Source organism: Heptranchias perlo, chromosome 15, assembly GCF_035084215.1.
Source record: "Heptranchias perlo isolate sHepPer1 chromosome 15, sHepPer1.hap1, whole genome shotgun sequence".
Lineage (NCBI taxonomy): Eukaryota > Metazoa > Chordata > Chondrichthyes > Hexanchiformes > Hexanchidae > Heptranchias > Heptranchias perlo.
In genome coordinates, this window is record NC_090339.1 from 826,659 (window position 1) to 853,746 (window position 27,088).

At 52.5% G+C, this 27,088-nt stretch overlaps 1 protein-coding gene across 1 annotated transcript in view; it reads left to right on the forward strand.

The window, feature by feature from the left end:
• LOC137332829 (gamma-aminobutyric acid receptor subunit alpha-3-like) overlaps positions 1–27,088 on the forward strand; it is a 581,305-nt gene that overhangs the window by 422,132 nt on the left and 132,085 nt on the right. The window lies entirely within an intron of this gene.

Here is a 27,088-nt window from a genome sequence, read left to right on the forward strand (position 1 = left end):
CTGTTCCTATGTAACAGACTCGAGGGGCTGAATGGCCTCCTCCTGTTCCAATGTAACAGACTCAAGGGTCTGAATGGCCTCCTCCTGTTCCAATGTAACAGGCTCGAGGGGTTGAATGAGTTGGGAGTGGGTTGAAGTATTTCTGTCGGCCTAGGAGAGCCTCAGGCATCAATGGGCATAGCGCTGCTACACCCCAAGGATTTCAATTGCCGCCAACCTGTTTTTCAGGCAAGGAACAATCCCCTTCCGTGCCCATGCTTACAAGTTATAAAGGAAGAGTTAGAGCTAGAAAATCCTGAGTCCCCACTCTGCTGCTAGAAGTGAGCAACTTCTGGCTGCTGATTCGTCCCAACCCCCACCCTCAGAAATCTCGGGGTCAGTCAATTCACATATTGCTGGGTGGTGGAGTGCCCAACCCTCCTTGAGTGTCCAGGGGTCTCTCGGATTGTCCAGGGGTCTCTCAGATTGTCCGTTGTCTCTCAGATTGTCCAGTGTCTCTCAGAGTGTCCATGGGTCTCTCAGATTGTCCAGTGTCTCTCAGAGTGTCCATGGGTCTCTCAGAGTGTCCATGGGTCTCTCAGATTGTCCAGTGTCTCTCAGAGTGTCCATTGGTCTCTCAGATTGTCCAGTGTCTCTCAGAGTGTCCATGGGTCTCTCAGATTGTCCAGTGTCTCTCAGAGTGTGCATGGGTCTCTCAGATTGTCCTGTGTCTCTCAGATTGTCCAGGGGTCTCTCGGATTGTCCAGGTGTCTCTCAGATTGTCCGTTGGCTCTCAGATTGTCCAGTGTCTCTCAGAGTGTCCATGGGTCTCTCAGATTGTCCTGTGTCTCTCAGATTGTCCAGGGGTCTCTCGGATTGTCCAGTGACTCTCAGAGTGTCCATGGGTCTCTCAGATTGTCCTGTGTCTCTCAGATTGTCCAGGGGTCTCTCGGATTGTCCGTTGGCTCTCAGATTGTCCAGTGTCTCTCAGAGTGTCCATGGGTCTCTCAGATTGTCCTGTGTCTCTCAGATTGTCCAGGGGTCTCTCGGATTGTCCAGGGGTCTCTCAGAGTGCCCATGGGTCTCTCAGATTGTCCAGTGTCTCTCAGAGTATCCATGGGTCTCTCAGATTGTCCAGGGGCCTCTCAGATTGTCCAGGGGCCTCTCAGATTGTCCAGGGGTCTCTCAAATTGTCCAGTGTCTTTCAGAGTGTCCGGGGTCTCTCAGATTGTCCAGGGTCTCTTGGATTGTCCAGTGTCTCTCAGAGTATCCAGGGGTCTCTCAGATTGTCCAGGGGTCTCACGGATTGTCCAGTGTCTCTCAAAGTGTCCAGGGGTCTCTCGGAGTGTCCAGGGGTCCCTCAGATTTTCAAGGGATCTCTCAGATTGTCCAGTATCTTTCAGAGTGTCCAGTGTCTTTCAAAGTGTCCAGGGATCTCTCAGATTGTCCAGGAGTCTCTCGGATGGTCCAGTGTCTTTCAGAGTGTGGGCAGTATGTGCGGTAAAAGCCCTGGGTTGGGATCGGAGTGTTTCTGAGATCAAGATCGTGATCGGGAGTGTGGTGGGGAAGGGGGGAAACTAAGAGGTCGGGGCTGTGATCGGGGGGAGGGGGTTTGCGAGGTCAGGGTTGTGATCTGCGGGAGGGGGTGTTGAGAGGTTGGGGCAGTGATTTTTTAAAATTCATTCATGGGATGTGGGCGTCACTGGCGAGGCCGGCATTTATTACCCATCCCTAATTGCCCTTGAGAAGGTGGTGGTGAGCCGCCTTCTTGAACCGCTGCAGTCCGTGTGGTGATGGTTCTCCCACAGTGCTGTTAGGAAGGGAGTTCCAGGATTTTGACCCTGCGACGATGAAGGAACGGCGATATATTTCCAAGTCGGGATGGTGTGTGACTTGGAGGGGAACGTGCAGGTGGTGTTGTTCCCATGTGCCTGCTGCCCTTGTCCTTCTAGGTGGTAGAGGTCGCGGGTTTAGGAGGTGCTGTTGAAGAAGCCTTGGCAAGTTGCTGCAGTGCATCCTGTGGATGGTACACACTGCAGCCACAGTGCACCGGTTGTGAAGGGAGTGAATGTTTAGGGTGGTGGATGGGGTGCCAATCAAGCGGGCTGCTTTGTCCTGGATGGTATCGAGCTTCTTGAGTGTTGTTGGAGCTGCACTCATCCAGGCAAGTGGAGAGTATTCCATCACACTCCTGACTTGTGCCTTGTAGATGGTGGAAAGGCTTTGGGGAGTCAGGAGGTGAGTCACTCGCCGCAGAATACCCAGCCTCTGACCTGCTCTCATAGCCACAGTATTGATATGGCTGGTCCAGTTAAGTTTCTGGCCAATGGTGACACCCAGGATGTTGATGGTGAGGGATTCGGCGATGGTAATGCCGATGAATGTCAAGGGGAGGTGGTTAGACTCTCTCATGTTGGAGATGGTCAATTACCTGGCACTTTTCTGGCACGAATGTTACTTGCCACTTATGAGCCCAAGCCTGGATGTTGTCCAGGTCTTGCTGCATGCGAGCTCGGACTGCTTCATTATCTGAGGGGTTACGAATGGAACTGAACACTGTGCAATCATCAGCGAACATCCCCATTTCTGACCTTATGATGGAGGGAATGTCATTGATGAAGCAGCTGAAGATGGTTGGGCCTAGGACACTGCCCTGAGGAACTCCTGCAGCAATGTCCTGGAGCTGAGATGATTGGCCTCCAACAACCACTACCATCTTCTTTTGTGCTAGGTATGACTCCAGCCACTGGAGAGTTTTCTCCCTGATTCCCATTGACTTCAATTTTACTCGGGCTCCTTGGTGCCACACTCGGTCAAATGCTGCCTTGATGTCAAGGGCAGTCACTCTCACCTCACCTCTGGAATTCAGCTCTTTTGTCCATGTTTGGAGCCGAGTGGTCCTGGCGGAACCCAAACTGAGCATCGGTGAGTAGGTTATTGTTAAGTGCCGCTTGATAGCACTGTCGACGACACCTTCCATCACTGCTGATGATTGAGAGTAGACTGATGGGGCGGTAATTGGCCGGATTGGATTTGTCCTGCTTTTTGTGGACAGGACATACCTGGGCAATTTTCCACATTGTCGGGTAGATGCCAATGTTGTAGCTGTACTGGAACAGCTTGGCTAGAGGCGCAGCTAGTTCTGGAGCACAAGTCTTCAGCACTACAGCTGGGATGTTGTCGGGGCCCATAGCCTTTGCTGTATCCAGTGCACTCAGCCGTTTCTTGATATCACGTGGAGTGAATCGAATTGGCTGAAGACTGGCTTCTGTGATGGTGGGGATATCGGGAGGAGGCTGAGATGGATCATCCACTCGGCACTTCTGGCTGAAGATGGTTGCAAATGCTTCAGCCTTGTCTTTTGCACTCACGTGCTGGACTCTGCCATTGTTGAGGATAGGGATGTTTACAGAGCCCCCTCCTCCCGTTAGTTGTTTAATTGGCCTCCTCTTCTTCCTATGTTCCTACTCCTTCTTTATATTTACTTACATACAGCAAGTTTGAAACTGGCTTCATCCTCTTTTCACAGTTGTTGCTGCAGAGAATTAAACTCTTTACTTCCACAAGCAAGAAACGTTTTGTCAAATTGCAAGTCTCAGTGTAAAGAAATCATTCTTTATCAGAGGTTTATTTTTAAGTTTTGAGTTGAGCGCCTCAAGTTTTGTTTTGGTCTGACGATTTGCTTGTTTCTACAGGGATGCCCAGTTTTAATCTATTCCGTGTCCTTCAGAGGTTTCACAGCTGTGACGAACCCCCTGATCAACCAATGCCCCCTCCCCCTGACACACCTACTTTGTGATATAAATTTACAAACCTATGGGAACTCATCTGACTGACCTGGGGATGGAATAACTTCTGGCGACCTCAGACTGTGCAGAGAAACCACCTCGGAAAAGTGCCTTGTACTGCACCAGTGTGACATCTCACCATTTCCCAAACCAGCTCTCTGAGTGAGTTTGCCAATTCAGTGATAATTCCTGTGGAGTTAAGGGGAGTTTTCTGCTGTGTTCCATACATCACTTTGGAGAATGATTTCCTCTGTGCAGTGGTATTGTAAATAAAGATGCAGTGACCAGCAGAATCCTTACCCCTAGGAAGTGTAATGTGGGCATTTCAAATAAGAGTCCTAGAGCCAGCAGATAGAGGAGACTATCAGCCCATGGACTTGAACCCAGATCCCAGAGGTCATAGGCCCATGTCTAGCCCATGGCACCATGGTCAGGGACTGAAATGTCCAGTTCCCAACTTGTGGAACTTCAGGGGCTAATCAGTATTAAATTAAGGAGCGGAACTCCCACTTGTGAGGAATAGTACAATCTTTTCCTCAACACAGTTTCATTCCACTCTGTACTTCCCAACTGTAAAATCAAACATTCACATTCTTCTTGTGGTATTGTTTGTTTAGAAGCATTTGCTTGGAGTCATGGGAGCAGACCCATTCTCTGAGTCATGATTTGTTCTTTGTACCCATCTTATTGGGGTATAACCTGGAGAGCTTGGAGCCTTGGCACCATTGTCACAGTCTTGAGTACACTCTGCAATCTTCACTTGCCAACTTATCAGGGTTTGCCCTGTGAAGGCAGACATCAAACTGGAAGAGGCCAACAAGAGAATCCAAAGTTGATTATAGATAGAAGCACAGTCAAACCAGACTGATTCCTGGGATGGTAGGACTGTCATATGAGGAGAGATTGGGTCGACTCGGCCTGTATTCATTCAAGTTTGAGTGGGTTTGAGAGGTCAGGGCTGTGATCTGCGGGAGGGGGTATTGAGAGGTTGGGGCAGTGATTTTTGTTTATTCGTTCATGGGATGTGGGCATCGCTGGCGAGGCCGGCATTTATTTCCCATCCCTAATTGCCCTTGAGAAGGTGGTGAGCTGCCATCTTGAACCGCTGCAGTCCGTGTGATGAAGGTTCTCCCACAGTGTTGTTAGGAAGGGAGTTCCAGGATTTTGACCCAGCGACGATGAAGGAACGACGATATATTTCCAAGTTGGGATGGTGTGTGACTTGGAGGGGAACGTAGAGGTGATGGGGTTCCCATGTGCCTGCTGCTCTTGTCCTTCTAGGTGGTAGAGGTCGCGAGTTTGGGAGGTGCTGTCAAAGAAGGTGAGTTGCTGCAGTGCATCCTGTGGATGGTGCACACTGCAGCCACGGTGCGCCGGTGGTGAAGGGAGTGAATGTTTAGGGTGGTGGATGGGGTGCCAATCAAGCGGGCTGCTTTGTCCTGGATGCTGTCGAGCTTCTTGAGTGTTGTTGGAGCTGCACTCATCCAGGCAAGTGGAGAGTATTCCATCACACTCCTGACTTGTGCCTTGTAAATGGTGGAAAGGCTATGGGGAGTCAGGAGGTGAGTCACTCGCCGCAGAATACCCAGCCTCTGACCTGCTCTTGTAGCCACAGTATTTATGTGGCTGGTCCCGTTAAGTTTCTGGTCAATGGTGACCCCCAGGATGTAGATGGTGGGGGATTTGGCAATGGAAATGCCATTGAATGTCAAGGGATGGTGGTTAGACTCTCTCTTGTTGGAGATGGTCATTGCCTGGCACTTATCTGGCGCGAATGTTACTTGCCACTTATCAGCCCAAGCCTGGATGTTGTCCAGGTCTTGCTGCATGCGAGCTCGGACTGCTTCATTATCTGAGGGGTTGTGAATGGAACTGAACACTGTGCAATCATCAGCGAACATCCCCATTTCTGACCTTATGATGAAGCAGCTGAAGATGGTTGGGCCGAGGACACTGCCCTGAGGAACTCCTGCAGCAATGCCCTGGGGCTGAGATGATTTGCCTCCAACAACCACTACCATCTTCCTTTGTGCTAGTTATGACTCCAGCCACTGGAGAGTTTTCCCCCTGATTCCCATTGACTTCAATTTTACTCGGGCTCCTTGGTGCCACACTCGGTCAAATGCTGCCTTGATGTCAAGGGCAGTCACTCTCACCTCACCTCTGGAATTCAACTCTTTTGTCCATGTTTGGACCAAGGCTGTAATGAGGTCTGGAGCCGAGTGGTCCTGGCGGAACCTAAACTGAGCATCGGTGAGCAGGTTATTGGTGAGTAAGTGCCGCTTGATAGCACTGTCGACGACACCTTCCATCACTTTGCTGATGATTGAGAGTAAACTGATGGGGCGGTAATTGGCCGGATTGGATTTGTCCTGCTTTTTGTGGACAGGACACACCTGGGCAATTTTCCACATTGTCGGGTAGATGCCAGTGTTGTAGCTGTACTGGAACAGCTTGGCTAGTTCTGGAGCACAGGGCGAGGGGGAGTTGAGTGGTCGGGGCTGTGATCGGGCGGGGGGGGTGCGGGTTTGAGAGGTCAGGGCTATGATCAGGGGGAGGTGGGTTTGAGAGGTCGGGGCTGGGATCGGGGGGAGGGGAGGTTAGAGTTCAGGGCTGCGATCGGGGGAGGGGGGGTTGAGAGGTCAGGGCTGCGATCGGGGGAGGTTGAGAGGTCAGGGCTATGATCAGGGGGAGGGGGGGTTGAGAGGTCAAGGCTGCGATCGGGGGAGGTTGAGAGGTCAGGGCTATGATCAGGGGGAGGGGGGGTTGAGTGGTCGGGGCTGTGATCGGGAGGTTCCTGTGATCTGGAGGAGCCTGCCCTCCTGGTCCACATGGAAACTTCAAATAGGAATCTAGGAACAGGAGGAGGCCGTTCATAACCCTTGATACCCTCACACATCAAACATCTACTCATCTCCTTTTTGAAATTTTCAATTGACCCCCAGCCTCAACAGCTTTTTGTGTGAAGAAGTGATTCCTGACATCACCCCTGAACGGCCGAGCTCTAATTTTAAGATTCTGCCCCCTTGTTCTTGACTCTCCCACCAGAGGAAATAATTTCTCTCTATCTACTCAATCAAATCCTCTAATCATCTTAAACACCTCATTTAGATCAGCCCTTAATCTCCTATACTCGAGGGAATACAAGCCTCGTCTATGCAGCCTGTCCTCATCATTTAACCCTTTTAGCCCTTAAAGAAGTATAACTTTAAAACTTACCCTCCGAACCCAGGTCCCCTCTCCCCATGGGCCTGACCCGGGACCCGTCTCCCCACGGGCCTGACCCGGGACCCGTCTCCCCACGGGCCTGACCCGCGACCCGTCTCCCCACGGGCCTGACCCGCGACCCGTCTCCCCACGGGCCTGACCCGCGACCCGTCTCCCCACGGGCCTGACCCGGGACCCGTCTCCCCACGGGCCTGACCCGCGACCCGTCTCCCCACGGGCCTGACCCGGGACCCGTCTCCCCACGGGCCTGACCCGGGACCCGTCTCCCCACGGGCCTGACCCGGGACCCGTCTCCCCACGGGCCTGACCCGGGACCCGTCTCCCCACGGGTCTGACCCGGGACCCGTCTCCCCACGGGCCTGACCCAGGAGTCTGAGGGGGGCCCGACACGTCTCCCCTCCCTCCCCCCTCAAGCCTCGGATTAATATTGCAGGTTGATCACGATGATATCACCAGCCCCGATCTGTATATTTAAAGCTGGACCTGATTCCTGTGGGTGTCCTGCTCAAAAGAGCAGGTTAATGAAGGAGACAAGGGATGTAGGAAGAAAGTGGGATCAGAGGGGTGAGTGACTCCCGTTATTTTAACAACCCCCAGCACAGCTTCCACTGGGCGGGGCAGTTAAAATCGGGCCCAATATTTTCAATGTTGGATTTTGGGCATAAACTGTGGGTGTTTTACACCATGAATATTCCAGAAGATAAAGATTGATTTCTCCATTTATTTATTTCTAATATAAACAATACAGGCACAGGACTGACGACTTAGTAGACTTTGGTAAACATTTTGGGCATACTGATCATAGAAAATATTACAGACATTATTGTGATACTGTTTATTTATGACTGAGATAGAAAACATGATCTCACTTGTTACAATTAACAGCCTGGGGCTTCCCTCTGACACGAGGAAACTCTTGACCTTGGACTCGGCTCTCGCTGCTGATCTCCACTCCCCGCACAGTCCTGGGAATATTCCTCACACTGTTGCTCCTTTTTTGTTACCTGCCCCTGGGATGTGGGCGTCGCTGGCCAGGCCGGCATTTATGGCCCACCCTACCCTGAGAAGTTGTGGAGGGAACTATCTCTCTTCACTCTCACATTAAGCTGTGGTGTGCATCTCTGAGACAGGGCTGTGGGGAGGATGTTATTGGTGATTAGTTGTTGTTTGATTGCACTATTGATGACTCCTTGTAGCACTTTACTGATGACTGGGAGGAGGCTGATCAGGTTAGATTGATTCTGCTTCTGTGGACGAGACATTGGAAACCTTGCACATTGTTGGGTAGATGTCAGTGGTCTGACTGTACACGGTACAGTTTGATTCAGGGAGCGGCTAGCTCGGTACACAGGTCGTCAGCTCTGCCTTTCAACATTCATTACTTGTAAAAGAAGGAAGAATGATTGAAAGGACTCACGTTTATCTCAAACCTTGCACGTCCTCAGCGCATCCCAAGGTGCTTCACAGCCAATGAATTACCTTTGAAGGGGAGTCACTATTGTGAACACGCCCAACAAGAGTTAGCGACACTACCGGGTGAGCAAAGCACGGAGACTCCAGCAACCATTGGACAGTTACAGGGGTTCGGGGGGGATGTGTAAAACTTGTGGGGAGGGGGACAGAGACCTGGCAATGCTGCAGGATTTAAATAGCTCACAAGAGCTGAAAGGGGTCAACAGTAACCAGGAATTTGAAAGGACAGAGGGAAAAGGGAGGTCAGTTAACTTCTCCGAGGCTGATGTTGGGATATCGTTGACAGAGTTACGCCAGAGGGTGAATGGTTAGACACCAGCTCCCCCCGGCTCCCCCCCCCACCCCGGCTCCCCCCTCCTGACTCCCTCCCCCGGCTCCCCCACTCCGGCTCCCCCCTCCCGACTCCCCCTCCGGCTCCCCCCTCCCAGCTCCACCCTCCCGACTCCCCCTCCTGGCTCCCCCCCCTCGGCTCCCCCCTCCCTGCTCCCTCCCCCGGTTCCCCCCTCCCGGCTCCCCCCTGGCTCCCCCCAGCTCCCCCCCTACAGCTCCCCTCACCCCTGGCTCCCCCCTCCCGACTCCCCCTCCGGCTCCCCCCTCCCAGCTCCCCCCTCCCTGCTCCCTCCCCCGGTTCCCCCCTCCCGGCTCCCCCCTGGCTCCCCCCAGCTCCCCCCCTACAGCTCCCCCCACCCCTGGCTCCCCCCCTCCTGACTCCCCCCACCGGCTCTCCCCCCTGGACCTCCCCCCCCGGTTCCCCCCCCCCCCTGGACCTCCCCCCCCGGTTCCCCCCCCCCCCCCCCCAGCTCCCCTCCCCCCGGCTCTCCCCCTGCTCCCCCCACCCACCGTCTCTCCCCCGGCTCCTTGACCCTAGTGGGAGGAGGTGGCAGTGACTGTGAGTTGCACCTCCATTCTCACAGCTTCACTCTGCAATGCAGGAAGAAGATTAATAACCCGATGAAAGTGGCAGCAGTATGAGGTGAGCTGGGCGTGTGCCAGGACCCTGCCACCATACCCTCTGTGCCACTGCTTCTTTCCTTGCCCACAGAGTGTTGAGACACTCCCCAATGAGGCTGCAGACTGCACCGTATCACCCTGCCCCGTCCCGATCCCTGTCTCCCACATCACTGGAGAACAGCTCTCCCATCACACTCCACCAGCTGCCAACATTGTCTGCCGTGTTTCCTACATTACAACAGTGACTAAACTTCACAAGTGTCTCATTGGCTGTGAAGCACTTTGGGACATTCTGAGGTTGGGAAAGGCGCTATATAAATGCAAGTCTTTCTTTATTTCTTTATCAACCCTTCCGTTCTTTGAAAACTGACAGCTGGTGTTGAGTAGGATTTTACATAGGGACAGGAGGAGGCCATTCAGCCCCTCGAGTCTGTTACACAGGGACAGGAGGAGGCCATTCAGCCCCTCGAGCCTGTTACATAGGGACAGGAGGAGGCCATTCAGCCCCTCTAGCCTGTTACACAGGGACAGGAGGAGGCCATTCAGCCCCTCGAGCCTGTTACACGGGGACAGGAGGAGGCCATTCAGCCCCTCGAGCCTGTCACATGGGATCAGGCGGAGGCCATTCAGCCCTTCCAGCCTGTACCACCCTTCAATTAGATCATGGATGATCTGCATCTCAACTCCATTTCCCCTCCTTTTCTCCCTATCCTGTGATCCCCTTACCTAACAAAAATCGATCGATCTCAGTATTGAAAGCTCCAATTGTCCCCCAGCATCCACAGCCTTTTAACATCTAAAACACCTCGATCAGATCACCCCTCAATCTTCTATACTTGGGAATATAACCCCAGCCTATGCAAACTTTCCTCATAATTTAACCCTTTTAGCCCCGGTATCATTCTGGTGAATCTGTGCTGCACCCCCTCTAAGGCCAATATATCCTTCCTGAGGTGCGGTGCCCAGAACTGAACCCAGTCTCCCGATGGGGTCTGACCAAGTCTCTGTATAGCTGAAGCTTTGGTGCTTTACACACACTTTGCATTGTCCTTGTAGGAGGAGACCGACCGCCCACAATGTGAGAGGAGAGCAAGGTGGGCAATTTTCCCTCATTTTGTCCTGTCCAGGTTTGACAGTGGCCCTTCTGCCAGGATACGGTGCCAGAACACGGTGCCAGTACACGGTGCCACTACACGGTGCCGGGACATGGAGTCGGGACATGGAGTCGGGACACGGTACCAGTACACGGATCCACCACACGGATCCACCACACGGTGTCAGGACATAAGAACAAAAGAAATAGGAGCAGGAGTAGGCCATCCGGCCCCTCGAGCCTGCTCCTCCATTCAATAAGATCATGGCTGATCTTCTATCTCAACGCCATTTTCCTGCACTATCCCCATATCCCTTGATGCCTTTAATATCTAGAAATCTATCGATCTCTGTTTTGATTGTACTCAATGACTGAGCCTCCACAGCCCTCTGGGGTAGAAAATTCCAAAGATTCACCACCCTCTGAGTGAAGAAATTTCTCCTCATCTCAGTCCTAAATGGCCGACCCCTTATTCTGAGACTGTGACCCCTGGTTCGAGACTCCCCAGTCAGGGGAGACATCCTCCCTGCATCTACCCTGTCGAGCCCTGTAAGAATTTTGTATGTTTCAATGAGATCACCTCTCATTCTTCTAAACTCTACAGAATACAGGCCGAGTCGACCCAATCTCTCCTCATACGACAATCCCGCCATCCCAGGAATCAGTCTGGTGAACTTTTATGCACTCCCTCTATGGCAAGTATATCCTTTCTTAGGTAAGGAGACCAAAATTGTATACAATACTCCAGGTGTGGTCTCACCAAGGCCCTGTATAATTGCAGTAAGACATCCTTGCTCCTGTACTCAAATCCTCTTGTAATAAAGGCCAACATACCATTTGCCTTCCTAATTGCTTGCTGCACCTGCATGTTTGCTTTCAGTGACTCATGTACAAGGACACCCAGGTCCCTTTGAACATCAACATTTCCCAATCTCTCACCATTTAAAAATACTCTGCATTTCTGTTTTTCCTACCAAAGTGGATAACTTCACATTTTTCCACAGTATATTCCATCTGCCATGTTCTTGCCCATTCACTTAGCCTGTCTATATCCCCTTGAAGCCTCTTTGCATCCTCCTCACAACTCACATTCCCACCTAGTTTTGTGTCATCAGCAAACTTGGAAATATTACATTTGGTCCCCTCATCCAAATCATTGATAAAGATTGTGAATAGCTGGGGCCCAAGCACTGATCCCTGTGCTCACCACCACCTTCTCAAGGGCAATTAGGGATGGGCAATAAATGCTGGCCTTGCCAGCGACGCCCACATCCCATGAACGAATAAAAAAAAGTCATAGTCTGCCAACCTGAAAAAGACCCGTTTATTCCTACTCTCTGTTTTCTGTCTGTTAACCAATTCTCAATCCATGCCAGTATATTACCCCCAATTCCATGTGCTCTAACTTTGTTCACTAACCTCCTGTGTGGGACCTTATCGAAAGCTTTCTGAAAATCCAAATACACCACATCCACTGGTTCCCCCTTATCTATTCTACTAGTTACATCCTCAAAGAACTCCAATAGGTTTGTCAAACATGATTTCCCTTTCATAAATCCATGTTGACTCTGCCAAATCCTATTATTATTTTCTAAGTGTCCTGTTATCACATCCTTTATAATAGATTCTAGCATTTTCCCTACTACCGATGTCAGGCTAACAGGTCTGTAGTTCCCTATTTGCTCTCTCCCTCCTTTCTTAAATAGTGGGTGTCACGGTGCAGGGACATGGTGCCAGTATACGGTGCCAGTATACGGTGCTGGGATACGGTGCCAGTATACGGTGCCAGTATACGGTGCAGGGACATGGTGCCAGTATACGGTGCCAGTATACGGTGCTGGGATACGGTGCCAGTATACGGTGCAGGGACATGGTGCCAGTATACGGTGCCAGTATACGGTGCTGGGATACAGTGCCAGTATACGGTGCCAGGACACGGTGCCAGTATACAGTGCTGGGACATGGTGCCAGTATACGGTGCTAGTATACGGTGCCAGTATACGGTGCCAGTACATGGTGCTGGGACACAGTGCCAGTATACGGTGCCGGGACACAGTGCCTGTATACGGTGATGGGACACAGTGCCTGTATACGGTGATGGGACACAGTGCCTGTATACGGTGATGGAACACAGTGCCAGTATACGGTGATGGGACACAGTGCCTGTATACGGTGATGGGACACAGTGCCTGTATACGGTGATGGGACACAGTGTCCTGTTATCACATCTTTTATAATAGATTCTAGCATTTTCCCTACTACTGATGTCAGGCTAACAGGTCTGTAGTTCCCTATTTGCTCTCTCCCTCCTTTCTTAAATAGTGGGTGTCATGGTGCAGGGACATGGTGCAAGTATACGGTGCCAGTATACGGTGCTGGGATACGGTGCCAGTATATGGTGCCAGTATACGGTGCAGGGATACGGTGCCAGTATACGGTGCCAGTATACGGTGCTGGGACATGGTGTCAGTATACGGTGCCAGTATACGGTGCTGGGATACGGTGCCAGTATACGGTGCTGGGACATGGTGCCAGTATACGGTGCTAGTAAACGGTGCAGGGATATGGTGCCAGTATACGGTGCCAGTATACGGTGCTGGGATACGGTGCCAGTATACGGTGCCAGTATACGGTGCTGGGATACGGTGCCAGTATATGGTGCTGGGACACGGTGCTGGGACATGGTGCCAGTATACGGTGATGGGACACAGTGCCTGTATACGGTGATGGGACACAGTGCCAGTATACGGTGCCGGGACACAGTGCCAGTATACGGTGATGGGACACAGTGCCAGTATACGGTGATGGGACACAGTGCCTGTATACGGTGATGGGACACAGTGCCAGTATACGGTGATGGGACACAGTGCCTGTATACGGTGATGGGACACAGTGCCAGTATACGGTGATGGGACACAGTGCCAGTATACGGTGATGGGACACAGTGACAGTATACGGTGATGGGACACAGTGCCTGTATACGGTGATGGGACACAGTGCTGGGACACGGTGATGGGACACAGTGCCAGTATACGGTGATGGGACACAGTGCCAGTATACGGTGATGGGACACAGTGCTGGGACACGGTGATGGGACACAGTGCCTGTATACGGTGCTGGGATACGGTGCTGGGACATGGTGCCAGTATACGGTGATGGGACACAGTGCCTGTATACGGTGATGGGACACAGTGCCAGTATACGGTGATGGGACACAGTGCTGGGACACGGTGCTGGGACACAGTGCTGGGACACGGTGATGGGACACAGTGCCAGTATACGGTGATGGGACACGGTGATGGGACACAGTGCCTGTATACGGTGATGGGACACGGTGATGGGACACAGTGCCAGTATACGGTGATGGGACACAGTGCTGGGACACGGTGATGGGACACAGTGCCAGTATACGGTGATGGGACACAGTGCCTGTATACAGTGATGGGACACAGTGCTGGGACACGGTGATGGGACACAGTGCCAGTATACGGTGATGGGACACAGTGCTGGGACACGGTGATGGGACACAGTGCCAGTATACGGTGATGGGACACAGTGCCAGTATACGGTGATGGGACACAGTGCCTGTATACGGTGATGGGACACAGTGCCTGTATACGGTGATGGGACACAGTGCCAGTATACGGTGATGGGACACAGTGCCTGTATACGGTGATGGGACACAGTGCCTGTATACGGTGATGGGACACAGTGCTGGGACACGGTGATGGGACACAGTGACAGTATACGGTGATGGGACACAGTGCCAGTATACGGTGATGGGACACAGTGCTGGGACACGGTGATGGGACACAGTGCTGGGACACGGTGATGGAACACAGTGCCAGTATACGGTGATGGGACACAGTGCCTGTATACGGTGCTGGGACACAGTGCCAGTATACGGTGATGGGACACAGTGACAGTATACGGTGATGGGACACAGTGCTGGGACACGGTGATGGGACACAGTGCCAGTATACGGTGATGGGACACAGTGCCTGTATACGGTGCTGGGACACAGTGCCTGTATACGGTGATGGGACACAGTGACAGTATACGGTGATGGGACACAGTGCTGGGACACGGTGATGGGACACAGTGCCAGTATACGGTGATGGGACACAGTGCCTGTATACGGTGATGGGACACAGTGCCAGTATACGGTGATGGGACACAGTGACAGTATACGGTGATGGGACACAGTGCCAGTATATGGTGCCAGTATATGGTTCCGGTGCCTCCTACTGCTTCGTTCAGTGGTGATGTGTGGGATTTCTAAGTGACATTCTCAGCTAAAGTGGAGGTGTGAAAATGCGATGTGAAGTTGCTTGTTTGACACGGCTCCCTGGCAACAGGATCAGAGTGCCACATCACCTCTCGGAATGAGAAAATATTTTTAGATACATTTTGCTCATTGATAACGCTGTGTGTGGGCCTCGGGCCTCCCTCCCCCACTCACCTTGTAATCACTGGCCTGCTGCCATGGAAACGCTTCACATCCCTTCTCGTTTCTCACACAGACCGTCTTGGTCACATGGGGTTTCCATGGCAACCTCCTTAGAAAATCACCTCCGTAAATGTATCTGCAGCCACGCGCAGAGTGGGATCAGAATACTCCCCATCAACACCCAGCCAGACACCGGGCGGAGGGGACGTCCATCGGCATGTTTGGCTGATCTGATGGATCCTTGAACGGGTGTCATTACTGAAAGGACAAAACATGAACCATGTCCCAGCACGTAGTTGACTGCTTTGCACTTTGATTCTGTACCAGAGTTTGCTTCAACAGAGCAGTTAAACCCATAAAGTTTACAGCAGAGAAGGAGGCAATTCAACCCATTGGACGTGATTTTAACTCGCAAAAACGGGTGGGGTGGGCGCGGGGGGGTCAGCGAAAATTTAAAAAATCTAAAACCCGCCTCCAAGCCGCTCATTTGCAGTTTTAACGGAGGCAGGTCAATGGGCGGGTCAAGGGGCAGGTCAAGGGGCAGGTCAAGGGGCCGGTCAAGGGGCCGGTCAAGGACCAACCCGCTCTCAGGAGGCGGGTCGGTCAGTAAAAGCTTTCAAGGATGCTGCGGGGCTCCATTTTAACAGACTTTTTGTTTTTAACCCCTGGGGGCGGGGATTCCGGGGCCTTCTCCTTCATGTCACGTCAGATGAGGGGAGAAGGCCCGATACTGCAGGTAGGTTTCTTTATAGCACAGCTTGTGGGCCCGGAGGAGCAGGAGTGCTTCCCCCAGCCTGACAAGCTGACTGCAGCGACCCGACAAACACAATCGACTGAACCCCCCATGATCCCTGACCCCCTCCCCCGAATTCTGACCCCCTCCCACAACCTCCAACCCCCTCCCAGGATCTCCAATCCCCTCCCACGATCTCCGACCACCCCCAGGTCTCTGACCCCCTCCCACGATCTCCGACCCCCTCCCACGATCTCCGAACCCCTCCCACGATCTCCGAACCCCTCCCATGATCTCCGACCACCCTCAGGTCTCTGACCCCCCTCCCACGATCTCCGACCCCCTCCCACGATCTCTGACCTCCTCCCACGATCTCTGACCCCCCTCCCACCATCTCCGGCCCCCTCCCATGATCTCCAACCCCCTCCCATGATCTCTGACCCCCTCCCACAATCTTCAAACCTCTCCCACGATCTCCGACCCGCTCCCACGATCTCCGAACCCCTCCCACGATCTCCGACCCGCTCCCACGATCTCCGACCCGCTCCCACGATCTCCGACCCCCTCCCACGATCTCCGACCCGCTCCCACGATCTCCGACCCGCTCCCACGATCTCCGACCCCCTCCCACGATCTCCGACCCCCTCCCACGATCTCCGACCCCCTCCCACGATCTCCGACCCCCTCCCACGATCTCCGACCCGCTCCAACGATCTCCGACCCCCTCCCACGATCTCCGACCCGCTCCCACGATCTCCGACCCCCTCCCACGATCTCCGACCCCCCAGTCTCTGACCCCCCTCCCACAATCTTCGACCCCCCCCAACAATCTCCGACCCCCCGGTCTCTGAACCCCTCCCACAATCTCTGACCCCCTCCCACGATCTCCGACCCCCCCTGATCTCTGACCCGCACACACGATCTCCAATCCCCTCCCACAAACTCCGAATCCCCCCCCAACCCCGGTCTGTGACCCCCTCCCACAATCTCTAACCCCCCCTCCACAATCTCCGACCCCTCCCACAATCTCCGATCCCCCAGTCTCTGACCCCCTCCCGCGATCTCCGACCCCCCCACTGATCTCTGACCCGCACACACGATCTCCAATCCCCTCCCACAATCTCCAACCTCCCTCCCACAATCTCCGACCCCCCCACAATCTCCAACACCCCCACCACAATCTCCAACACCCCCACCACAATCTCCGACACCCCACCACAATCTCCGACACCCCCACCACAATCTCCAACACCCCCACCACAATCTCCGACACTCGCAATGATCCCCGACCTCCCCGATGACAGAGCCCCCCCCGATGATCCACAATGACTGAACCCCTCTGATGACTGACCCGCACCCCTGAAAACTGAGCATGCCCCCCGGTGACTCCCGACCCTTCCATCCGATGACCCCTGATGACACCCGACCGTCCCGCCAATGATCTCCCACCATCGAACACTTACCTGCTCGTGTCCTCTCATCAAAATCATAAGGACATCTGGGAAACCCATACTTCCAGGTTCCCTCACAGGAATTCCGCCCCCACCTAGCCCACCCCCTTCCCAGCTCCCCGATTAAATCTTCCCCATGGTGAGTGTGCCGGCTCTTTGCTTTATCAATCCCAAACGAATCCCTCTGCCCCACTCTCTCCCCATCGCCCTGTATCAATCCCAAACTAATCCCACTGCCCCGCTCTCTCCCCATCGCCCTGTATCAATCCCAAACTAATCCCTCTGCCCCGCTCTCTCCCCATCGCCCTGTATCAATCCCAAACTAATCCCTCTGCCCCGCTCTCTCCCCATCGCCCTGTATCAATCCCAAACTAATCCCTCTGCCCCGCTCTCTCCCCATCGCCCTGTATCAATCCCAAACTAATCCCTCTCCCTGCTCTCTCCCCATCGCCCTGTATCAATCCCAAACTAATCCCTCTCTCCGCTCTCCCCATAGCCCTGTATCAATCCCAAACTAATCCCTCTCCCCGCTCTCTCCCCATCGCCCTGTATCAATCCCAAACTAATCCCACTGCCCCGCTCTCTCCCCATCGCCCTGTATCAATCCCAAACTAATCCCACTGCCCCGCTCTCTCCCCATCGACCTGTATCAATCCCAAACTAATCCCTCTCCCCGCTCTCTCCCTATCACCCTGTATCAATCCCAAACTAATCCCTCTCCCCGCTCTCTCCCCATCGCCCTGTATCAATCCCAAACTAATCCCTCTGCCCCGCTCTCTCCCCATCGCCCTGTATCAATCCCAAACTAATCCCTCTCCCTGCTCTCTCCCCATCGCCCTGTATCAATCCCAAACTAATCCCTCTCTCCGCTCTCCCCATAGCCCTGTATCAATCCCAAACTAATCCCTCTCCCTGCTCTCTCCCCATCGCCCTGTATCAATCCCCAAACTAATCCCTCTGTCCCGCTCTCTCCCCATAGCCCTGAATCAATCCCAAACTAATCCCTCTGCCCCGCTCTCTCCCCATCACCCTGTATCAATCCCAAACTAATCCCACTGCCCCGCTCTCTCCCTATCACCCTGTATCAATCCCAAACTAATCCCTCTCCCCGCTCTCTCCTCATCACCCTGTATCAATCCCAAACTATTCCCACTGCCCCGCTCTCTCCCCATCGACCTGTATCAATCCCAAACTAATCCCTCTCCCCGCTCTTTCCCCATCGTCCTGTATCAATCCCAAACTAATCCCACTACCCCGCTCTCTCCCCATCGACCTGAATCAATCCCAAACTAATCCCTCTGCCCCGCTCTCTCCCCATCACCCTGTATCAATCCCAAACTAATCCCACTGCCCCGCTCTCTCCCTATCACCCTGTATCAATCCCAAACTAATCCCTCTCCCCGCTCTCTCCCCATCACCCTGTATCAATCCCAAACTATTCCCACTGCCCCGCTCTCTCCCCATCGACCTGTATCAATCCCAAACTAATCCCTCTCCCCGCTCTTTCCCCATCGTCCTGTATCAATCCCAAACTAATCCCACTACCCCGCTCTCTCCCCATCGACCTGTATCAATCCCAAACTAATCCCTCTCCCCGCTCTTTCCCCATCGCCCTGTATTAATCCCAAACTAATCCCACTACACCGCTCTCTCCCCATATCCCTGTGTCAATCCCTAACTAATCGCGAGCAGCTTGCATATAGAGATTAGAGATTACACAAATTAGGGTTGTATTCTCTAGAGTTTCGAAGGTTAAGGGGTGATCTGATCGAAGTTTATAAGATATTAAGGGGAATGGATAGGGTGGATAGAGAGAAACTATTTCCGCTGGTTGGGGATTCTAGGAGTAGGGGGCACAGTCTAAAAATTAGAGCCAGACCTTTCAGGAGTGAGATTAGAAAACATTTCTGCACACAAAGGGTGGTAGAAGTTTGGAACTCTCTTCCGCAAACGGCAATTGATACTAGCTCAATTGTTAAATTTAAATGTGAGATAGGTAGCTTTTTGGCAACCAAAGGTATTAAGGGATATGGGCCAAAGGCAGGTATATGGAGTTAGATCACAGATCAGCCATGATCTTATCAAATGGCGGAGCAGGCACAAGGGGCTGAATGGCCTACTCCTGTTCCTATGTTCCTATGTTTCCTATATCATAGGGGAAAAATTGGATAAGGATCTGTTTTGGGCCGTTGGAGCATGATGCGCTCGTACCCCATGCCCAATGGCCCCTCGGCAGGCATCACATGAACTTCGTGCTGCCTGCTACTTACCATGATATCTCCGTGCAGCAAGCGCAGCTCTCGCTCCTGAAAGGTTGCACTGAGAATGAGGAAGTTGGAAATGGGGCGTGCACAGCGCATGTCATCAGCAGCCTGCACCACTTAAAGGTGCAGGTGCACATTTCAAATGGCAGGTACACAGCTTACTTGGAGGAGGGAAAGATGGCCACGAGAATAGCACGAGAGAGGACTCCACATTTCTCTGATGATGCTCTGGAGGCCCTGGTGGAAGGCGTGGATGAAAGGAGGGCCAACATGTACCCGCAGGGTGGCCGGAGAACCTCCAGACTACAGCTCCGCCGGCATTGACAGGCTGTGGCGCAGGAAGTAAACGCCAGGAACATTGCATAATGCACATGGGAGCAGTGCCGAAAGAAGTTCAATGATTTGACACGAGTGGTCAAGGTGAGTGAATGCAAGTGTCAAGTGGGACATCCAACCAACTGGACCACTGCTCCAGGCAACACACTCCCCGTCACCCACCCACCAACAAACACTGCCCATCCATACGCAGTGCTGCACTCAGCATGCTGCATCTCACCCACACATAGTACCACACTCGCAGGCCACACAAGCACCACTCACAAGTCACACAAACTGGTAGCTATTCGACCATGACAGGCACATCACCCACACACCTTGCAGGACACTCACTGACACACTATCCTCTGTCTTGCAGGAGAAGGTGGCGCATAACAGCCGGCAGCAGGAGGGACCTGAGGGTGGACGGGGACGTTTACACATCCTCACCCCCCTAGAGGAGACAGGTCTTCGGATCGTTGGGTGGGCCATCACTGCAGCCGTCACAACATGCCGCGCTGGAGGTCCCGGTCAAGGGGGTCTCTGCATATCTAATGCTCCTTCTCCTTTTCCAAATCTTCCTCCTCCCATAATCTTTTCTGACTCACGTGCTCCACATGCTGTCAGCACACACCTCTTACTTGCTCCTCTCCCCACTCCACAACTCAACCTGTTTCCCTTTGTCATTGCAGATACCCAAGAACACATGACGGCACCCGAGGAGGAGGAGGAGGAGGAGGGGGAGGAGAAGGAGGAGGAGGGGGAGGAGTGGGAGGAGAAGGAGGAGGAGGGGGAGGAGGGGGAGGAGAAGGAGGAGGAGGGGGAGGAGGAGGAGGAGGAGGAGGAGGGGAGGAGGGGGAGGAGGAGGAGGACACTGAAGCCACACTGTCACTCGATCTGACACTTGCTTCCACCAGCTCAGAGACTGACACTGCGCGTCCTTTGGAGGTTTAGGTTCGAGGAGGGATCTGTACATGGTGAGACACCGAGCACAAGTGCACAGGAGCCGGGGCGGAGGAAACGGATATCACAGGTACCAGCTCGCCGGAGGGTGAGGTCACTCACTAGTTCTGCTGCAGAGGAGTCAGATGAGGACTTTGATGGGCCAGGCTACAGAAGACGCTGATGGGTGTACACCAACAAATGCTTGGGGCACTGGAAAGCCTGCCAGAAAGCCTGCGCACAATGAGAAGGGGGATGGAGGAGTCCAGCTCCAACTGGGCACAGGGCTTTGCGCAGAGCTTGGAGCCCATCCTTTCCAACATGGAACAGGTGGTCACCTCCATCAGCGCCCCTGTGGAACCCACCATGATGCAGCGTCTGATGACTGATGTCACAGCTTCCATTGCAGCATGAACTTCTGCCATCCAAGGTCTGACTGCTGCCTTGGAAGCTCAGACTGCTGCTATCGTGGCTCTGGGGACCACAGTGGAACGGGGCTTCCAGGGCGTCACAGCACTCCAGCAATCCGTTCTCCAGCTGATCACCAGGATTGCTGAGGCACCGCCCCGGGAGAGTGGCAGTGGCACCATGCCAGTCGGACCCGCTGTCCACTCTCAGGACTACAGCCTTCCAGCTCCCACCCCTGCCACTCCGCCTGTGCCCCTGTTGTTGCCTATCGGCCAGACTACTGCAGCCCATGCAGAGATGGTGCAGTCTGAAGCCGGGCCCTCCCGGCCCAGAGCTGCTCGAGGTCGTCCTCCAAGGCCATCTGGACGCTCCTCCATTGTAGGTCATCATCCTCCCACCACCCATGCTCCAGCCACTGGGGAAGCTCGCACAGCCCTTGCAGACAAGGCGTGTGGTTCCTGTTGCACTCTTGCGTCTTCCTCCACTTCCTCCTCCAGCTCCACCCCCTCCTCCTGCTCCTCCTCCTCCACCTCTTCCTCCTCAGCCTCCTCCTCCTCTACCTCTGGCTCAGGGTCTTCTCCAATCATTGGTGGCAAAGGCTGGTCCCTCATGATGGCGAGGTTGTGCAGCATGCAGCAGACCACCACGAATCTGCCCACCCACTCAGGGGAGTACTGCCGGGCTCCTCCTGACCGGTCCAGGCAGCGGACGTGTTGTTTGAGGAGGCCTGTGGTGTGCTCCACGATATTGCGTGTGGCAACATGGCTCTCATTATAGGCCTGCTGTGCACATGTGTCTGGATTCCTGACCGGTGTCATGATCCAAGGTGTGAGGGCCCTTGTCGCCCAGTAGCCAGCCTTTGACTTGCCGAGTCGGGTGAAAGATAGCTGGCACGTTGGACTGCCGCATGACGAAGGCATCGTGACTGCTCCCAGGGTAGTGGGCATCGACCTCCATGATTCGATGGATGTGATCACACACCAGCTGCAAGTTGAGGGAGTGGAAGCCCTTTCGGTTGACGAAGACGGCTGAGTTGATGTGCGGGGCACGCAGGGCAATACGTGTACAGTCAATGGCACCCTGCACCATGGGGAAGCCAACAATGTGGGTGAAACCCCCGTGCTCGCTCGGTCAGATTGTCTCTGTGGAGAGGGAAGGTGATGAACCTGTTCCTCATGTGGTACAGTGTGTCTGTGACCTCCCTTATGCAGCAGTGCACTGCATACTGTGAGATGTTGCACATGTCGCCAGCAGAGGCCTGAAATGCTCCTGAGTCGTAGAAATTCAGCACCACAGTGACCTTCACACCCACAGGCAATGCTGTCCTCGCCCTGCTCTCAGGCTGCAGTTGTGGCCGCACCAGTTGACAGATCTCGGTGACGGCTTCCTTAGTGAACCTCAGGCGTCGGATCCAATCCTCCTCGGTCATGTTGAGGTAAGAGAATTGGTCACGGAAGGTCCTCATTGGGTAGGGCCTCCTGCTCAGTGCCCTGCGCCTCCTCGTCCTCCATCTCCTCGCAGCTTGACCTGCTGTGCGCGGCCTCTCTGCACGCTCCCAGTCATGCTCAATGCCCAGCGGGAGCTCTAGCAGACAGCCCATGGTTGGCAGGAATGTTGTTCAACCACAGTTGTAACTTTCCGACCAGTAAGGCAGTACCTGTCAAACCACTCTCAAAAGTAGTGCAGGAACTCTCAGTAAGAATAGGGAGCTTCAAAATACACTTCCTACTCCACCAGCAGACAGAAGCAATAATCCAGCAACTGACCTGCAACACCTGCATGCCCCCTTTAAATAGCGCTGGTTGGGGGGTCCTTCAGGCACTCTAAGACATGTTCAGATGGTCGGGGGTTAAGACTGTGCGTTGAGTTGAGCGTTAAGGTCGAAAATGGTGTGTATCACTTTAAATCAGCATTGCATACTGATTGCATGCATTTTCTCCCTACTTTACATGCTTCCAGCGTTCGTTATCTGCGCCTGCGCTAACTCCTATACCAAGATGGCGTCCGGCGCACGTCACACTGGAAACATGCGTGCGCATCCAAGACGCCATCTTGGATGTCGGCGAGGCGGTGTAGCGCTGAAACAACGGGCGCTACACGGGCCTATTTTGCGCCCTACGTATTTATGTTGGGAGTTGGGATGTGCTCTGTGCACCATTTCTCATCAGGTGAAGCTCTGTGCTGAGGGGATAATTAGTAAAATGTATGCCTCGTACCTCACACAACTCCCCTTCCTTTGTACGCAATCCGAGATCGTGAGTGCCAGTCGGCTGTTCAACCATGGAAGGGGATCACTGCTAAATCCGATTCTGACCTCAGCTGCCATCCACAAACTCAAACTTTCCAGCAGGGGGACTTGATGATGACTAGGAGTCCTGGGAGATTATCACCTCCCTTGCACCCCTTCTGTTTCCTCGATCAGCGCAGCTCAGTCAGCACAGCCTGGGGTTGAGGCTGGGCCTTTCTCCCCAGTCTCTCTGCACCACTCGTAACCACTGCACCATCTGGCCAATCCACCAAACTTTCAACTTTTGAGCTTCTATTCGTCCTTGAATCCTCCACACTGTCAGCAACAACCTCGACTACAAGTATTCTGCCAGGAGACGTCACGCCATGTGACACCACAAAGAGAAGGTTACAGGATTCTGGCACTGAGCCAGTTCCAGCTGGCAGGAGCGCAGACACTGGCTGTGTTAGAGGCGACACAAGATCTCAAGGTCTCCCTAACCCCCTGTGAGGACATTGCAGTGTTCAAATTGTGAGGTAACTGCTTGTCTGTGAGAACTCACCTCTTCTTATCAATGGAGCATTTCATCTGTGTTAATATTCACTCTCTGTCAGTAACAGGGAGCATTTACATTGTGTTAACACCAGGCTTGTATTCCTGAATATAGAAGATTAAGGGGTGATCTGATTGAGGTGTTTAAGATGATTAAAGGATTTGATATTGTAGATAGAGAGAAACTATTTCCTCTGGTGGGGAGTGCAGAACAAGGGGGCATAACCTTAAAATTAGAGCTCGGCCGTTCAGGGGTGATGTCAGGAATCACTTCTTCACACAAAGGGGAGTGGGAATCTGGAACTCTCTCCCCCAAAAAGCTGTTGAGACTGGGGGTCAATTGGAAATTTCAAAACTGAGATTGATAGATTTTTGTTGGGTAAGGGCATTATGGGATACAGAACCAAGGCAGGTAAATGGAGTTAAGGTACAGATCAGCCATGATCTGATTGAATGGCGGAACAGGCTCGAGGGGCTGAATGGCCTCCTCCTGTTCCTATGTTCCTATGATAATGTTCACTCTCTGGTTAAACAGGGTGCATGTACCCTGTATTAATACTCACCCTCTCACAGTAAAACAGAACATTTACACTCTGTTCATACTCAGTCTCTGACAGTAAGAGGGAGCATTTATCCTGTGTTAATACTAAATCTGTAACAGTGATGAGGAGCATTTACCCTGTGTTAATATTCACCCTCTGACAGTAACAAGAAGCATTTACCCTCTGTTAATACTCACCCTCTGACAGTAACAGGGAGCATTTACCCTCTGTTAATACTCACCCTCTGACAGTAACAGGGAGCATTTACCCTCTGTTAATACTCACCCTCTGACAGTAACAGGGAGCATTTACCCTCTGTTAATACTCACCCTCTGACAGTAACAGGGAGCATTTACCCTCTGTTAATACTCACCCTCTGACAGTAACAGGGAGCATTTACCCTCTGTTAATACTCACCCTCTGACAGTAACAAGAAGCATTTACCCTCTGTTAATACTCACCCTCTGACAGTAACAGGGAGCATTTACCCTCTGTTAATACTCACCCTCTGACAGTAACAGGGAGCATTTACCCTCTGTTAATACTCACCCTCTGACAGTAACAAGAAGCATTTACCCTCTGTTAATACTCATCCTCTGACAGTAACAAGAAGCATTTACCCTGTGTTAATACTCACCCTCTGACAGTAACAGGGAGCATTTACCCTCTGTTAATACTCACCCTCTGACAGTAACAGAGAGCATTTACCCTCTGTTAATACTCACCCTCTGACAGTAACAGAGAGCATTTATCCTCTGTTAATACTCACCCTCTGACAGTAACAGAGAGCATTTACCCTCTGTTAATACTCACCCTTCGACAGTAAGGGAGTGTTTTCTTTGATAACACTCCTTTACAGTGCCTTGGGACATTTTTCTACATTAAAGGTGCTATATAGAATCATAGAAAATTTATGGCACAGAAGGAAACCATTCGGCCCATCTTGTCCTCGCCGGCCAAAAATGAGCCACCCAGCCTAATCCCACTTTCCAGCTCTTGGTCCATAGCCCTGTAGGTTACGGCTCTTCAGGTGCACATCCAGGTACTTTTTAAATGAGTTGAGGGTTTCTGCCTCTCCCACCCTCTCAGGCAGTGAGTTCCAGACCCCTACACACCTTTGAGTGAAAACACTTTTCCTCAGCTCCCCTCTAATCCTTCTACCAATCACTTTAAATCTATGCCCCCTGGTTATTGACCTCTCTGCTAAGGCAAATAGCTCCATTCTATCCACTCTATCTCGGCCCCTCATAATTTTATACACTTCAATTAAATCACCCCTCAGTCTCCTCTGTTCCAAAGAAAACAACCCCAGCCTATCCAATCTTTTCTCATAGTTAAAATTCTCCAGTCCTGGCAACATCCTCGTAAATCTCCTCTGTACCCTCTCTAGTGCAATCACATCTTTCCTGTAATGTGGTGACCAGAACTGTACACAGTACTCAAGCTGTGACCTAACCAATGTTTTATACAGTTCCAGCATAACCTCCCTGCTCTTATATTCTGTGCCTCAGCTAATAAAGGAAAGTATCCCGTATGCCTTCTTAACCACCTTATCTACCTGTCCTGCTACCTTCAGGGATCTGTGGACATGCACTCCAAGGTCCCTCTGCTCCTCTACACCTCTCAGTATCCTCCCATTTATTGTATATTCCCTTGCCTTGTTTGCCCTCCCCAAATGCATTACCTCACACTTCTCTGGATTGAATTCCATTTGCCACTTTTCTGCCCACCTGACCAGTCCATTGATATCTTCCTGCAGTCTACAGCTTTCCTCCTCACTATCAACCACACGGCCAATTTTTGTATCATCTGCAAACTTCTTAATCATGCCCCCTACATTTAAATCCAAATCATTAATATATTCAACAAAAAGCAAGGGACCTGGTACTGAGCCCTGCGAGACCCCACTGGAAACAGCCTTCCAGTCACAAAAACACCCGTCGACCATTACCCTTTGCTTCCTGCCACTGAGCCAATTTTGTATCCAACTTGCCACTTTCCCTTGGATCCCATGGGCTTGTACTTTTTTGACCAGTCTGCCATGTGGGACCTTGTCAAAAGCCTTGCTAAAATCCATGTACACTACATCAAATGCACTACCCTCATCGACCCTCCTTGTTACCTCCTCAAAAAATTCAATCAAGTTAATCAGACACGACCTTCCCTGAACAAATCCATGCTGACTGTCCTTGATTAATCCTTTCTAAGTGAAGGTTTATCCTGTCCCTCAGAGTTGATTCCAGTAATTTGCCCACCACCGAGGCTAGACTGACTGGCCTGTAATTACTCGGTCTATCCCTCTCTCCCTTTTTAAACAACGGTACAACGTTAGCAGTCCTCCAATCCTCTGGTACCACGCCTGTATCCAGAGAGGATTGGAAAATGATGGTCGTATAAATGCAAGTAGTTATTGAGTGAGTGAGTCTGGGTACAGCTGGGAATGTACACTGTTTGAAAACCTTTATTATCCAATTCAGTCCCCTCCTGTAACCTATAGTCCCACCTTGCAGCACCTTGATAAAGTGAGGTGTTTGGCAAGCTCTCCAACCCTGGCAGGCACACATGAGAACTTCCCAGGAATTACTGGACACTGAATTGGAGCAGGAATCTTTGGTAGATTTTTCCCTCCAGGATTCAACGGCACTGAGGACAAACATTGCACCCTTCCACCACCCTAACTAACAGCACAGAC